Below are 17,274 nucleotides of genomic sequence, written 5' to 3'. Positions count from 1 at the left end.
CCTTTCCCCGCCGGCTTCGAATTGCGGACGGATTAACTGGCTTGGGCCCCGCCAGCTGGAGCAACTCGTGTGGTTGTTCCGATGACCGGACCACCTGCGTCGTGATTGCAAGTGGCGTGAGTAAAGTTTTTTACAACCAATAAGTTGTGTCTGCCTCTCCATTCACCAGTCCGCCCTGACGTACGAGCGTAACTCAAGTTGGCCCTGGCCGTCCGAGACACAAGGGAGCACTGCCTGTGCATGTGCTGCTCCACTTACCCCCACCCCCCCGGGTTTATTTGACTCCTGGATATTCAGTGGTCAAAAAAACCCACACAAAAAAAAGCAGAGGAGCACAAGCACGGGTAGTACACGCTGCTCAGAAGTGGAGCTGGGCTGCCCGGCGGCAGAATTGCCACTGCTGCAGCCCCAGGAGATCCCCAGGACCCCAGGCAAGGCTGCTGGGACCAGCACAGTGCTGGCCCCAGCCTCTCCTACCTCACCTGGGGTAACATGCCATGTGCCAAATTGCATGTGGCACAGACGTTTCCCAGGGACAAATAGAGGTGGTACAAGGTGTGCTGCTGCTACTTGTCCCTGGGGAACCAAATGTCCCTGCTCATGTGGATATGGCGTATGTGTAGCCCTCCACACTTGTGCTGTGCAGTTTCCCAGAGCAAAGGCTGGCCTGCAAGCCATAGCCAGTCTCTGAAGAGATTTTATTCAAGCCACCAAACACACCAAAAATTATATTGTCTCAGAGGCAGTAGGATTTAGTCTGCCACTATTGGCAGAATATCTAACTACAGCCTCTAGTTTTCCTAAGGAAAGTTCTGTGCTTATTCAGCCTGCTTTTAGTGAAGGATCACTGTCCTAGAGACCTACTGACTGTCATAGGCCTCATCAATATGCAAAGATCAGCTAAAATGAACAACTGTTGTATCTCATTTGCTTTCTCATTTTTTTAAAGGGCGATTTTGATGACAGATCACCAAGGTGAACATTTAGAATTGTCGGGAATTTTTACACGTGCTCTGGGGGTTGGGGGTGGACACTTTAATTAGAGTGGCTCTGAGAGCCACTGTAATTAAAGCGCTTGCAGCATCTTGTGTATCAGTGTCCCCATGCTTCAAAATGGCAGTGTGGGTCTCCTGGCATGTCTACAGGTACTTGTTGATCAGAGGATTTTTGTCCAATGTTTTACTCTTGCACACTTTGCTTCTACTGTGTGTCTTACCTGCAGACTTAAAATGATCTACTAGCACTGAACTGAATTTACAAGGACTTAATTCTCTTCTCATTCACCCTTGTGTCCATAGAGTTATGCCAGCATGAAATGAGCATGAAACACAATTAAGACACCAAACCATAGAAGATGCATGTACGTCCCTGCTACTCTCTTGTGTTTATTACTCCAGGGATTTCCAGGAGACTGATCTTGTTTTCTAAAATCAGGATCAGACCTCTGGCTGATGTCAGTGGTGCAGGATCAACCCATCTGTGTGGTAATAAATTCTGTATTCAAAGTTCTGCAATACTGATATACCACCTAGTGAAGAACGAATGATCTTTGATGCATGCAGGTCTCTACATAGGTAGGGTTAAAAATAATTTCATTTTTGACACACTAATAAATCATTATGGCTTCTCTGAATTGAATTCCTTATGGAAATTTTGTGGGGGAAAAAGTTACTGCAAACGTAGAAATCTCAGTAACTAAACTGACTGTTCATTTCTCTTTGGAAATGGTAGCAGACAGTAGGGCAGACCATGGACAAATCCCTTGCCAACTGTCTGTCTGTCTGTCTCTCGTAATGTCAAAACTATTTTTAATGATAAAAGCTATTTAACATGGTAAACTTCGTTCTTTTTTCTTCTAAACTCACAGAACTTCAAACAGTTTCTCTTTCTCTCTCTCTTTCTGCATGTGTTTGCAGAAGTGGTAAAATAAATGTGATCTCAGGATGCAGCTTAGCTTCAGGTTAAAGGGAATGTTTATGACCACACTGTAAACCCCTGGAACATAGGGGTTTAGAAAGGAAATGCTGGCACAATCTTAACTACTGTATAACACCAAAGTAATCATTCCCTCCAACTGTGACTATGTTGTCAGTCCTATGGATAAAAAAGGTGTTGCCTAGTCTCATGATCGATTCCCATGGGCAACTGTATGTTCACTTAAAGCAGGTCAGCATACATCTGGGTAAGTCCTCAATGTTTTCCTGTGAATCGCAGGCACAGGCTTGCTGACTCATTGTTCAAAGAGCTTGAGCAAAATTGCACACCTCTCATTTGAATATCATTTGAGGGGTTGGGCTGTAAATCCTCATTGTTTGAACTGTCAAGATGGTTGAAGTGATTAGCAAGCTGCTTAGTTTAAAGAGAAGCCTATTTTAGGTGCCTTGATTCTCTGCCAATAGTTTGTCACATTTATTTGTTGTCTCTTTCTCTCCCTCTCGAAGGGACTGCTACATTTTCCCCAGTGGTGATTAAAAATGATGTAAAATTGCATGACTATCTGAATCTTTCACAATTGATTATTAATAGAGTTTTTGAACAAATAAAACTGAGTTAATTAGAGCATTTGTAATCAGTCCTGTTCAACTATAACACATGCCCATATCTGATCACAGTGTAACTTAAAGTAGACATGGCAACAGTTGGATGTCAACACAATACAAAAGAGCTTTGTTTTTATATAGCCTCAGTGCTCTAGTCTGATCTTTTTGACTCACTTCACATGTTTTGTCATGTTCTGTTACTTGTCTCCCTGGTTTATTGAGTGCATATTCTCCTGTAATTTTAACTTTTCTAGCCAGATGCTCTGCTAATTCATTATGAAGCATGGATTCAGATTGTCACCTGTCCTAAATCAGTAGATCACTATTAACTTTATAGATTAGGAGGTCCTTGGGGCTGGTCTTGCATGCAATTTTCTCACACAACATTTATGTCACACAACATTTAAATGATGCCCGGGATGTATATGTGTATTTTTATGTCTAGGTTTTGTAAGATTCCCTTCACCATGGCATTCATATATGTTATAGAGTAACCTCTGAGATAATTCTGAGCATGGTATGAGCAGATATAACTCTGCTTCATGGTGAATGAATTTTAAAAGGTTCAAAGTCTGGGTTCAGTTAGGCAATGCAGTTTTTGGAGGTTTGTCTGAAGCTTACTGGTAGTTCCTTGAACATGCAAAATGAGTCTGGAAGCCTCACAAAAATGTGGTTGTCCTTTTCCCTCCTACATTCCAGTATGATCCTCGTGCAGCTTCTCCAGAAGTCTATGCAAACAGTGTTTCCTGAATTTTATTTTAAGCATGTTTGGTTAAAAAATAATCATCAAAATCAATTTTACATTTCTGAAACCTTCAAAAATGTTTTTATTTGGGTTTAACCCTGAAATGTGGAAAATTGCAGCTATGTTAATTCCCTACTTCCATCTTAGCTGAAACTTGAATATTTTGGAACAAGGGATATCACAGCAGTGGACTACTGGTATTGTTGTTGTGACTGCTTGTTTTGAGGGGCATCTATCATGCAGTGTATTAAATGAAGGGAGGTAGATTGCAGGGCCTCTAAAGATGAGTCTATTGCTGGCTCACTGAATGATACAGGAAAAAAATCACTCTACCTCTGTTAATCAGCTACTTCATTTATATACCAACAGTTATACTGAATCACTTTTTGTAGAGAACTAAAACATATGGAAGAAAGCTGCCACAAAATTGCAAAGAGTTTTGTGTTAGTCAAGAGAATTTAGTAGAGCTAGATGAGTTTTTCCCATTTAAAAGTTTATTTGATAAAACATATCACAAATTTTAAAAAGACAACATTTGATTTGGGAATTTTTTCAGTATTTCTTCAGGAAAATGAAGTATGATCATTTGCATACATTTGTTTGGTATCAAAACTTCTGTGGGACAACTTGCTAAGGTGCGCCCACACATACAGGCACATGCACTTGCAGCAGCTCAGATAGGAGCAGCAAAAATTTGTGCTGGAGATTTTTGCCTCAGTGAACATGCCTGATCTTGCACTTTGGTGTGGGGCAAGTTGTGCACTTGCGGCAAACTGACCCTGCCCAGCTCCTCCTGCATCATCAGCCAGGGGCAGCTAGAGGCTCCCTGGCCCCAGCAGTATAAAAACCTGCCCTGTGCTGGCCCCAGCAGTATAAAAACCTACCCTGGAGAGCACTGCAGCTCAGGGCTACTTGGTTATGCCCCTGCTGTAGCTGCCCTACTGTCCCTAACCCTCACCTTCCTCTACTGGAGTCTGTCCACCTAAGGACTACTCCATGGCTGAGTAGGTGCAGGTTCCCTCTGGGTACAAAGCCAAGAGGAATGCCTGGGTACAGTTAGAGCCCTCTGATGTGGAGGACTCCTCCCCCCTGCTTCCCAAGACCACCACACAGGGGGAAGGAATGGGGAAGGAGTGGCCCAACTCCCAGGGACCTTCCTGGCTGTGTCTGACACCCCACCCCTGGAAAGATCAAATGGGTGATCCCCATGGAGGAGTTTTGGGGCTGCTGGACAGTCCCAAACAGGAGCCCATGGAGGAAGCCCCTCACTTTGCTGGTCAGGGCCTACCCCCTGAGACCATGGGTGCTGAGGCCTTGGCTGACCCAAAGGAAGGTCTGGCAGCAGAGACCCCCCCACTCTGACAATCTGGGGGAGACAGGGTCCTGGGGCTCACCCTGGTTAGTCCTGAAGAGGGAGGTCTCCTTTCCCAGGACCCTGAGGCAGACACCAAAGCCACCATGGTGCCTGATGGGTCTCTTTCTTCCCCCTCCCAGAAAAACCTCACTTCCAGTCTGCCCCATGGTCCTGTACCAGAGAGGTCCAGAGTGGGTTCCCTTAATCAACAGGCTAATCTTTTTGGGGACCCTGCACAGACCCCTAAGGGCTCCAGCTCTTTCCTAGCATCTTGTGAAGGAGCCCCACCCCCATCCTTACCCCCACCCCATCCCAAGGGGCTGCAGAGCTCTCCCAATTCCAACTGGAGCCTGGGTCTTAGCAGACTGGGAGGTTCAGACAGTGCCCAAGGAGCCCACTGAGCCCCAGGACCAGGAGGAGGATGCCTGAGAACTGGCAGGCTCCATGGAGCCTGTGGACCTCTTGTTCCTGGTAGTCCCCAGGGGTGAACTACTTGTATTTCTTGACCACAACTACACACAGTGGTCCATCAGCAAGGTACAGCTCACCTTGGACTGCTGGGGAGATTTGGACCCCACTGGGGAAGGCAAGGAGTCCAAAAGGTGCAATGCCTGGATCTATAGGTGGGCCTGCAGTTTCATAGATGCCCTCTATACTTATGGGAGGGCACTGTGTGAGCCAGCAAGCCCCACACCAGGCGTTGAGATGTGCGAGGCCCCTGCTGAACCATCTACTCCACCTCCCCCAGCCATGAGGTCATTTAAGATCACGACCCTCAATGTCCATGGCTGCAGGAAGGGTCTCCAGAGATGCTGAATGCTCTCCTTCCTTCAGGAGGAGGGTTACCTCATGGTATTCTTGCAGGAGACCCTGATGACTCTGACCAATGAGCCTAATTGGCAGCTAGAGTGGGGAGGAGGGTCTTTTTTAGTCATCTCTTGACCACCTCTTGCAGCATGGCCACCCTGTTCTCCCCAGGACTGCAGCCAGACATTCTCCAGGACATTGAGGTGGTGCCAGGCCGTCTGCTGCACTTCCCGGTCCAAGTGCAGGGGCTGGTCCTGAACCTTCTGAACATGTATGCCCCTGTGAAGGACCTGGAGTTGGCAGATTTTTCCTCCAGGCAGCCACTTATATCAGCACCCTGAACCCTTGCAAGTGCCTGGTCCTTGGTGGGGACTTTAATGTCATCTTAGACATGCAAGACTGGTCAGGCAGGGAGCGGAACCAGGCCACCATCGGCATCCTTGGGGAGATCTTGATGGACTACTCCCTGCTGTATGTCTGGCATGCTTGTCACCCTACCAACCCCCCTGCCTTCACCTATGTGAATGTGGGGGAGGAGCAGGCATGCCACTCCCAGTTGGACCGGGCTTATATCTCTCTGCCGCACTTTGCCCAGGACCACTCCTCTGCATTCAGCCAACCCCTTTCAGCAATCACCACCTCAGGGGCACACTCGGGGAGCACACCTGGAAGAGGGAGGTGGTCCGGGGGTAGCTTGAGTGGGAATTGTTGGAGCTGGAGCTGGAGAGGTGCCTGGCCACTGGCCCAACCAATCCGTCCCCCTGCAGAGAGTGTCAGGAGAGGTGGGAAGAACTTCATACTCTGGATGACCACTGCACCCACAGTGCTTTTGTCTGCTCATGCGTCAAGCTCCTTTGGGAGATGAACCATGGCTTCTGCTTCTTCTGTGCCCTGAAGAGGAGACAGGGGGCCAAGAAGTGCATCACCTGTCTTTTGGCGGTTGACGGCACCCCCCGTCCAAGTGGATCCAGGTGAGATGTGCTGGCACACACAGGCCTTCTAAGAAGAGCTCTTCTCCCTAGATCTGACCAATATCAAAGCCTGTCAGACCCCATGAAAGGGACCCCATGGGAGGTCAGCCCAGGTGACTGGGACCAGCTGGAGGCTCATCTCACTCTGGCTGAGTTTTCAGCCGCCCTCCACCTGATGCCCAGCAATAAGGTACTGGGCATCAATGGGCTGACTGCGGAGTTCTACTGGACCTTCTGGGATGTCCTTGGCCCAGACTTTTCCATGGTCTGGGCTGAATCTGAGGGAAATGGGGAACTCCCCCTGTCATGCTGGAAGGCTGTGCTGACCTTCCTGTCAAAGAAGGGGGATCCCCATGACCTGAGGAACTGGCGTCCTGTGTCCCTCCTCTGCATGGACTACAAGGTAGCAGTGAAGGCCATCTTGCTGCGCCTGCAGTCTGTGCTGACAGACATGATGTATCCCGACCAGACGCACATGGTGCCCAGACATTCCATCTTCAACAACCTGTACCTGGTTCAGGACCTCCTGGAGCTAGCACGCTGGGAGGGCCTGTCTTTTGCTTTCCTATCCCTAGACCAGGAGAAGGCATTTGACAGAGTGGATCATGGGTACCTCACAGGCACGCTGTGGGCCTTTGGCTTTGGGCCCTGCTTTGTGTAGGCTCTTCCTGTGCTGTAAACTTCTGCAGAGTGTTTTGTCAAGCTCAACTGGACCCTGATGGAGCCCATCCCATTCAAGAGAGGGGTATGTCCAGGCTGCCCGCTGTCAGGCCAGCTGTATTTACTTGAATAGAAGATGACCCTGATTATAAAATGAACCCCCCAGTAATTCAATCTAGTATGTGGAAAATGTATAAATTTGCTATACATTTCCAGGAATAGAATTTAATTATGGGCTTGCCTTGAATTTGCCCCTCTAGCACTGCTACAGAAGAGAAAATAAATCTGGGGTGTCAGATAAACTTTTGCTCTCCGCTTCCCCAAAACTTTTTCCCCTAGCAGCCTCTTTCCCCTCTCTTCACTGTCAGACCCTGCTCTCCTTGAGCACATGGAGGAGCAAATTTTAAAAGAATAACCTTGAAATTAATTTGAAACTTGCATATAGTACCCATGCACTTAGTTTATCTAGAATTGGTGCATGTTACCTTGTTTTCTAAACTGCTGCAAGTTTTAGTACAGATGCCCCATAAACACAATTTTGAATAGCACTTTGGCACTTAATTATATATGGTGCAAACTTAAAAAAAAATCTTTATCAAGGCTAAATCAGTTCCAGATTCAATCAGGCAAATCTCAATAGTCAAGTCCAAAATTCAACTGAGCAAAAATCAACCATCAAGTCTGTGTGGCTCTACGATCAAGCAAGTATTCTCTCTCCTAGATCCATGGGCTTGAGGCTTTGGATACTCCCCATATCCAGTCAGGCATCCTACATTCAATTCGCAGGCCCAGAAGCCTTGGGGTTCAGAGGCCCCCTGCCTTACTTAATTTTACCCAAAAGGCTTAAAATGTAGACTATTAGTCCAAAGCCAAAGGCTTATGATTTACTGGATAGTTAGTTCATTGATCTGGGCACCACCAGAGTCAACAGCATTTCAAGCCACAGCTCACTACTGTTCAGTATGTGTGTGTACACCAGATGCCACTCACAAAGGATCCATGTGCTAATTAGCCCCCCACTCATGACTGGAACCAGGTGTTCTTGTCACTAGTCCTGGGATGCTTCAAAAATTTATATACAGATGAGGCACAGGGCAACCTGATCCATCTTCACCTCATGGAAGGTGGGTCCACGCTATTCATATGAGCCAAGCTGAGAAAGGGGGCAACAGAGGGATTCTGAGTGAACTGTATGCAATGTCATGGTTCACAATGACTCGGAAGAGTCAGTGGTGAGGTGGACTACACTTATTGGGCACTACCATATGCCTTATTCAGATATGCTATAGTAATTTATTTTTGTGGTAGGTTCCTATTCAGCCTTTTGACTAGCTGGCATCTGAACTCCAAGGCTTCTAAATTTGGCGCTTGCACATAGGATGACTGCTATGGATTTCAGAGCATCTGAAGCCACAGGCTGAAAAGTCTGGGAGGTAGGATATTCACCTGTGGTAATGTCATACAGACTTAATTGATTGAGCTCTACTCAGTTGACAGAGTTTGGTACTGATTTGGCTGGTTTGGCCCAACACATGATATTTCCAAAAAAACCCAAACAAATGAACAAACAAACATTAGCACGTTTGTACCGTATGGGCCATGTACTTTACAGTCCTGCTCAGTTTTGGTTGTATTTCATCAACTTCATAGTTGGTTTCCATTGCTGAGCACATGCTGCTTTTAGCAGAAATTTAATGATAGAAAATGTGTTTAGTGAGATTTCCTTGTGTGCAGTTATAAGATAAGGGTCTTTTTTCCCTATGCTAATTGTGGGGCGGGGAACCTAGTCTTGTATTTGAGTAAATATAGTACTATAATTTGGGAATGCCAAAATATTTAGTTACCATTAGAAATGTTGAAATAAAATATTTTGACATTTCCAGAACAAACTTTTTTTTGTATCTTCTTGCTATATGAAGAATGTCAATATTTTGACTTTTGTTCCTAATTAAAATATACTTCAAATATCAGAATCTCTCTCAAGATAAAAAAAAAAAATCCAACTTTTGACCATTTCTAGATGTTGCTATGCATGGAAGATACAAATTGACAACAACAAAGAATACAGTTCCTAGAATTACTAGAAAACAGACACTGATACAAGCACTTTTCCCAGACTCACCAATATCATTTTGCTACAGGAATCCGTGGGAAACAGGGTCATTACTGCTGTGGAATGTCTTTTGATAAATCATTTACAGTGCTCATGTTTATGGACTTTGATATTTTCAGTGGCAGTGAGTTAAAACATGATAAATCAGTTGTCAACCTGGATACACTATTTTGTTAATTTTCTCCAAAAAGGAGTGAGTAGGTTGTAAGTTACTTTTTGCATGATCGATCAGAAAAATATAAATTCTCAAAAGATGATATTTTTTTCTGCTTTCCCTTTTTTTTTTAAGCACAAACAAAACTTTAAAAAGTCACAGCTTGAACCTTTAAAGTAGACTAATCACTTCTGGTATTCTGCAAAATGAAAAGTTGGTAAGCAATTGAGAGAGACCACTGCACTGCAGTAACTTAGATTAATTCCAGATTTGTATGGTTTAAATGTCAGACTTGATGAGTAATTTTTAAAAGATGATGGACAGAAGATGTCTTTGGAACCCATTTCTTATCTTCTAGTATGCTATTGATTATCGTCTTTACTTGCCTTGCCCATAAAACTCTCCACTGAGCTGCTCTCTTTTCAGTTGATATGAGTAGACATCGTTCCCTCCAGAACCTAACCAGGCTGTTACTGGATTTCCCAAAGGAATCACTATACACTAGCAGGAAATACTTCCTCTCCTCAGGGAATCAGTGGGTATTTCTACATGTGCACTTTCATGCACATTAGCCTATTTTAATGTGCATTAAAACTCCACTAAAAATGTGCACTTTCATTAATGTGCATTAAAATAGGCTAATACATCTTTTTCTAGTACCTCAGAATGGTACTTGTGTAACACAAAGCTGTGTTAACCGGCACTTCATTAGCCAGAAAACTCTTATTAACTGGCATCCGAGCCATGCGGCAGAAGTGAAACTGGAAATACCACTTCTAGGGGATTTCCCATTTCACCGCCATAAGCTCAGTTTTTCTTTGCCACTTTTTCATCCCACAACCCAGGGGAAAGCATCCTGCGTGGGGCTCCCCTCCCTGTCCCCTGGCACACTGACCCCAGGGAGTGCACCAGATGGTACATATTTGATTAATTGGAATATTTGATTAACCGGCATCCCCCATTCCCTGGGGATGGCAGATAACAGAGCTTTTACTGTACTAAATTTAATGTGCATTAGCAAAAGCACATTAGTGAATGTGTAGATGCACTCAGCATGTTGCACCAGTTATTCCTGTTTTTAAAGTAATCAACTAAGGAGTGTGTCTAGATGGTACCTAAAAGTATTTAAATGAGGCACATGCCAACCTGTTTTGCCTTTGTTATCTGCTTTAGAGTTGAGCCAGATAAATACCACAGAAAAAAAAATTGTGAATTTTGACATGAATTTTGACATGATGTGCTTCAGCAGTATTGCACATCTTTTGTGCTCCTTCTTCTCAAACAGTTATGCAACTGAGTTTTAGCCACACACATCCTGATGGAAAGCAAACCCTCAGTTTTCATGCTTGAGTACCTACTGACAGCTAATATTAAATTGTAAGTGCAAGTATTTGTACTGGAAGGCATATCTTTTCTTTAAGAAGGGATACTGCTTCACACAGTATGGTAATATTTCCCTGACCCTCATGCCAGAGCCCTGACTGAGAGGCTATTAAATGAACTAGATAAAGCGCAGTGGGTGCTTTTCCTAGTTAGGGCTGTTCATCCATACACAGTTACAGTTTGTGAATGCCCATGATTATGACAGAGAATTACTGACCAGTGCCTGCTGGGCACTTTTGTATCAGAGGGAACAAAGCAGCAAAACAGTTTCCTTAAAGCATTTTCTAGCATCCTAGCACAGTAGCAATCAAACAATCCAGTCATGGATCTGCAGCAGTCTTCCTCCCAGAACTGCGCACACATTTATTTTGAGTCACTAGGCTTGGCTACACTGCCATACTTGGAAGCATGATTGGGAATCATACCACCCACCCACTCACTCTAGTTATGTGTATGTCAAATCCTGGAAATGAGGCAATATAACCATGTCACAACAGCCCTGCCTGAGTGTGCTAGCACCAAACTGAAGTGGCTTTCAGCATACTTATTGGCATGGCTTAGGGCCACTCTGAAGTGTCACAACCCAAAAGGTGTGATTTTTATTTGTGTGTGCTTCGGCACTGCTAAATTGTCCCCGCTAAATTGCAGCTTCCTTGCACAGTGGAGTTTTCTGCTGCAGAGGAGAACCCTGGTGCAAGGGAGAATTTCCCGCCAATTTGGAGCTTGTTTTGCAGGGTGCATTTCTTTGCTGCAGAGAGGGGATGCTCGTTGCAAAGAGTTCCCGCCATTGGTATGCTAATTCGATTCCCATTATTGGCCAGTTCTAAATTATTCACACGTGGCGGCTAGTGATTGGCTTGCTAGCCGTATAAAAGGCTTGAGTGGTTTCCGCCCAAGTTGGAGGACTCCACGAACAAGGGAGGAAGAGACTTCATGCTGTGTGAAGATCTCTAAGCGCTGCGGATCCTCACGGACCCAGTGCATTTGAAGCAGGCAACGGAGATCTGATCAATCTCTAGCCTCTCCCCGTCGCCGATAGAATTCCTAGACGTACCCCTCCCGTGCGCTACGAACCAAACCCACGGAGCCTAGCAAACTTTGTGTGGATGAGTGAACGGAAGAACCCACGGAGCCTAACAAACTTCGTGTGAGCCCTTACGATCGGCCTCAGAGCTCTTCTACCTGGGCTCGAGTCCTGCAGGTTTATTTTCCCGTCGCCGGAACCTTATGCGACGTACCCTCGTGTTCTGCAGGTTCGAGTTTTTGTTTTCTTTTCTCTTTCTGTAACTGCAACTTAATCAAGCTTTCCAGCCTACACCATTGCCATCTCGGTGTAAGTAAACAATCTTTTAAACTACCGATACACGTCCGTGCCTAATTCCAGAGCGAAAGCCTCCCCTCTCCGCCCCCGCGTGCCTGGGCTGCTGGCCACAGCCCGCGTGCAGCGCGAAAAAGGGCTCGGGGCGCTCCCGGCCCGCACATGAAGGAGGTACTATACTGGTTCATTTTCAGGATTTGGTGTACATGTGGGTGGGACCTCCTTTATGGTAGTAATCACAGGTACAGCCCAGAGGTGGTACAGACTTGTCTGCTGTGGTGGGGACCCAGAGTGGGGTGGTAGGAGCGTGGAGCCTGGGCATGTGGTCTGCCTGCCATTGCATGAGGCTTACATGCAGTCCACGAGAGCTGCACATTGTGAAACTTAGGGTAAGACACTTTACCTTTTGGTCTCAGGGCCTTGTTGCACATTCATTTTAGGTGGCTTCTGGAACTCTTAACCTGTGGATTGTCCACACATTAATACCTGAAACTAATTTTAAGCACATTTTAGGTGGCTTAAAGTTATGCCCCTCCAGGACAGGTTTATCTCTGATCCATGTTACCCACCTTGTGTTACATGAGTGGCCCAAGTTGTAATCCTCTAGGATGCAGTGTCTCTGTCCACACACCCCTTGATATGTGCGGATAAACTTTCCAATCCCCAGAATTCTATTGCCCACGGGGCTGGGCAATAGCACCAAGCCAAACCCCACCCCTTGCCCCTTGGTGCAACCCCATGCAAACAGTCTGCAGAGCACATGACAGCTAGCTAGGTTGCAGGGCCTGGATTGGGTCCAGGAGTATGCTCAAGGGAGGGGTGGGAAGGGAAAAAGGTAGGGGACTAGATCAGGTTCTAATGAGTTGGGCTCCCTTCCTCAGGCAGGGGCAGTAGCTCCCCCAAAAGTGCCTTCCCTCACTGCTCCTACCTTCCAGCCACCCTGGAAGCATGATCAGCACCCTCCACCCCGCCCCAATCCCAAATCCCAATTTATTAAAACATAAGACCTTCTTTAATTTACTTCCTCTTTATTTATTTTTACTATTTTTGTTTACTTCTTTTTATTTTATCCTTCATTGGCTAACTTCCTTCATTTCACCACCCTTCTCCCACTTCCATTTCCTTTCCACCTTCCATTTAATCTCCCCACCCATCCCATTAATTCTCCGCCTCCCAGCTTCATGTTTCCACCCTCCTCCCAACCCATCTCTCATACACTGTCACCTAGAACAGGGATAGAAGCCTGTCCTGGTTCACCAGCTCTGTAGTGGCAACTCATAGCTGTAGGTCTTAGTCAGGAACCTGCTCTCTAGCTCTTTAGTGGCAGGTCACAGCTGTGTGGGAGGGAGTGGCAGAGGGGGGCAGCCAGAGAAGCTTTTTAGCTTTAAGGTGTGACTGCTTCAAACTTGAGCTAGAAATAACACCGATCACCATTTGAGCACCTTAAACTGTAACATATAACAAGGCTCTTGGTTTCTCCATCCATGAAATGGGACTGATAACACCTGTCAGAGACATTATTGGCACCTATCAGCTCATCTCTATAGTGCTTTGACTGTATGAGAACAGGTTTTTGGTGCTTCAAATACTGGCATAAAAACATCTTTATTAGGGCTGTGCGAAGCTTCGGTCCCTGATTTGATTCGGCAGAGATTCGGCTCGAATTGGAACCCTCTGAATCAATTCAGAGAGATTTGGAAAGCTTCGTCAATTTGGACATAGACACATCTTTAAATGTTTTTTCTACATACCTCTAGGTACCAGGCAGCTTGTGAATCCTGCGATGCTGGGGTGCGTGGAGTGTCCCATAGCAGCATGGGGGGCTCCCCAGTGTGCTTGACAGCAGACCCAGAAGTGGACCAGAAGCACTTTCAGTCCACTTCTGGGTCCACCGGGGAGCAGGAGGGGGGGCCCCCCCATACCTCCTGACTCTGCAACTCATGCCTCCTGGGTCTGGGGGGGCACCCGGGGTCCCCCTGTGGCTGATTGTTGGAGGGGCACAGTGGGGGGCGGGCAGCGTACTCTCCAATGGACCCAGAAGTGGACCAGAAGGAATTCTGGTCCCCTTCCAGGCTTGCCAAGAGAATGTGGGGGGACCCCTTGCACTCCTGTGGAATGCTCCATCCACCCCAGCATTGCAGCAATCATGAGCCATGGTGGTACCTTGAGGTATGTAGAAAAAACATTTAAAGCTGTTAAATGTTTTTAACAGAGAGCTGATTCTCTGAATCAACATTGAATCTTCAGGTTTGGATTTGGCTGAATCGAATCAGGGACAGTGATCTGAATCAATTAATCGAATCACTGTCCCTGATTTGGGCTGAATCTGAATCCGAATCGAATAGGGCCCATTTCGTACACCCTTAATATGTACTGCCCCTTCCAGGTCCTGTAGCATGCAGAGCTTATCTGGACCTCTGAACTGCAGCACAAATTATTTTCTCCCAGTTTATAGGAACCTAGAGCCTTGAAATTACAAGATGCCACTTTCCAAAAAGGGTGATGGATTCTGTTATTGTGTGGAGGAGTGATTCCTTTTCACTTACACATGAGCTCCCAACAGAATGGCCCCTGGCCCTTTAGATCATTTTTGCCAAAATTGCATAATCTCCAGGGACATATGTTTTCTTCTAAGTCTTTTTTGAATGTCTGTTTCACCATTTGGCAGTGAAGTTGCTTGAGCTGCCAAATTGAGCCTCTGTTTTGCCAGGTTACTTATTTTTTGCTGCAGCTAGCATAGATTTTTTTGACAAACGACATCATTCCTTGGCATTCCATCCTGTTTCATGGGAAAACATACAAGCCTTGTTAGACAGCTTGACCACATCATGCTCTCTTCCTGGAATGGTATATGCTATCAGTTTTCTAGTTTTAACTCTACCTTTTTGGATAGCAGGATTTCCATCTCTGACTTCTGACTTCAAAGCTCCCTGATAAAAGCCCACAGACTTTCATAACTTCCTGCACACTTCTCACTGCTTATTCTGAGCTCGATGCCTAGATTTTGATCTCATCAACTAGGCTTTTAGTAAGAATAGACTTTTTAATTGCTCAGCTAATCAAAAGAGAAAAGAGATGGATGTTTTTCTTTTTGAAAGAACAACTTTTTTCAGCATTTGATTTCTTTACAGCCCTGTGATTGTACTTAGTTGGATAAAGTCACTAATGTACAATTAATGTGGCTATGTATTCTTTTCTTCAGATACCTTTTCCCTTGAGAGTCCAGTAAATTAACCAGGGAGGACCAATTTCATCCAGCTTGTAACCAGAGTGGTAAATATTGCTTTTAAATACAATCTATGGTGTTGTGGGTTTACTTTACTAATGGTAGTAAAGAACATAGTGAAATCCTGTTTTTGGATCTTTCAATGTGGTTGGGACAAACCAAGCGGAATTTTCAAATGTAGCTCAAAGCAAGGACATGGGTTCCATGTACAAAGCAAAATGTAACTTTGTGTCACCTGAGAATTATGGACTGAACCATGTGAGCATACTCTGTTTTGAGCCAACTTATGAGCAGAACTGCAATTCAGCTACCAGATTGGTTCTAACGTGGTTCATCCATGGTGTAGATAGGGAGGACTGCCCAGTTATATCTATGTAACTGGATATGCCTGTGTTACTATCAAATCTGTGTAAAACTTTTCAAAGATATATTAGTGCCTTTGGGTAGAGTCTTCTGGAATGTACTGATTCAGGCACTGTTGTACAGTGTGGTAGCTGTGGGTGGGTCAAAATGACTTGGATATAGCTGTGCCTAGAAAAAAATTGGAACCAGTGAACTCTACTGTGTTATCTGTAGTCATGCCAGTTAAATGTCTTATGCTCAAAGTCATTGACAAATGTTGATGCATTGCTTATGAATAAAAGCTGGGCTGGAAATCAGGAGGAGGCTTCTAACCATTAGAAGAGTGAAGTTCTGGTATAGCCTTTTTGAAGAGATAATGGGGATCCAAAAACTTAAAAAATTTAAATATGGATCTTGATAACTTTATGAAAGGGGTGATGTGACATGGTTATCTCTGCTGGCAGGGTATGAGACTCTTTGCTTAAAGAGGACCCTTCCAATCCTGTGGTGCTGAAAAAAAACTGTATTGCATCTGCCCTTTTTGTGAGTCCAAAACAGTTCATTAAAAAATGTGGGTCAGATACGCAAGTGTTCTCTGGCTCTTTGAATCATCCTGAATGGCTAAAGGCAAGCTATCTGGTCAATCCAGGTTTGTGGTTGTTTTGTGCTACCAAAACAGGCCAGAAGCAGACAGAGCTTACTAGGGAACCTTGGTTGTAATTTGTGTCAGTAAGTAAAAGACTAGATTTTCTAATACTGTAAATAGTCTCAGGCATTTTACTCTGTCCTGGTAATGCAAGGCATATAAAAATGCATTAAAACTATCCAGATATAATGCATCACCAGTGGCCAAAAAGAACAAGATTGCAGCTGTAAGCATGGCTGATTTCATTGTGATTTGGATGAAGGTAAAGGTACCTTCTGAGCACCATTTTGAAAACATATCTTTCTAACTTCTCTGCAATATCAGCTGGAGGAGTCTACATTGCTTTAATTGCAAAATAAAAGGGAGGTGAATAAGAATGGCTGATGGCAACATCCTGAGGGACAGCCAGCATGGGTTTGTCATGGGTAGGTCTTGCTTGACCAATCTCATCTCCTTCTATGACCAGGTGACATATCACCTAGACAAGGGAGAAGAGATTGAAATCATATATCTGGACATTAAAAAAGCCTTTGATCAGGTGTCCCATGATCTCCTTATGCAAAAATTGTTCAAATGTGGCCTTGGCTACACCACAGTCCAATGGCTGGGAAATTGACTCTGAGGTCAGACCCAGAGAGTAGTAGTTGATGGATGCGAATCATTATGGTGCTCCATGACCAGTGGTGTCTTCCAAAGCTCTGTCCTTGGACCAGTTCTCTTCAACATCTTTATCAATGATGTGAACATTGGTGTCAGAAGCACACGGCCCAAGTTTGCCGATGACACTAAACTTTGGGGCATAGCATCCACACCTGAGGATAGACTAGCGATCTAGGCTGACTTGCATAAGCTTAGTAAGTGGGCGGATATAAACCTGATGATGTTTAATACCGAAAAATGCAAGGTACTCCACCTCGGGGGGAAAAAACCCGCAGCACGCTTATAGGCTCAGCAGTGCTACACTCGCTAGCACTACAGCTGGAAGAGACTTGGGGTCATGATTGAACACAAGATG

This window comes from Alligator sinensis, unplaced genomic scaffold, assembly GCF_000455745.1.
Source record: "Alligator sinensis unplaced genomic scaffold, ASM45574v1 scaffold502_1, whole genome shotgun sequence".
Lineage (NCBI taxonomy): Eukaryota > Metazoa > Chordata > Crocodylia > Alligatoridae > Alligator > Alligator sinensis.
The sequence above is the reverse complement of the archived record's forward strand: the minus strand, read 5'-3'. Positions refer to the sequence as shown.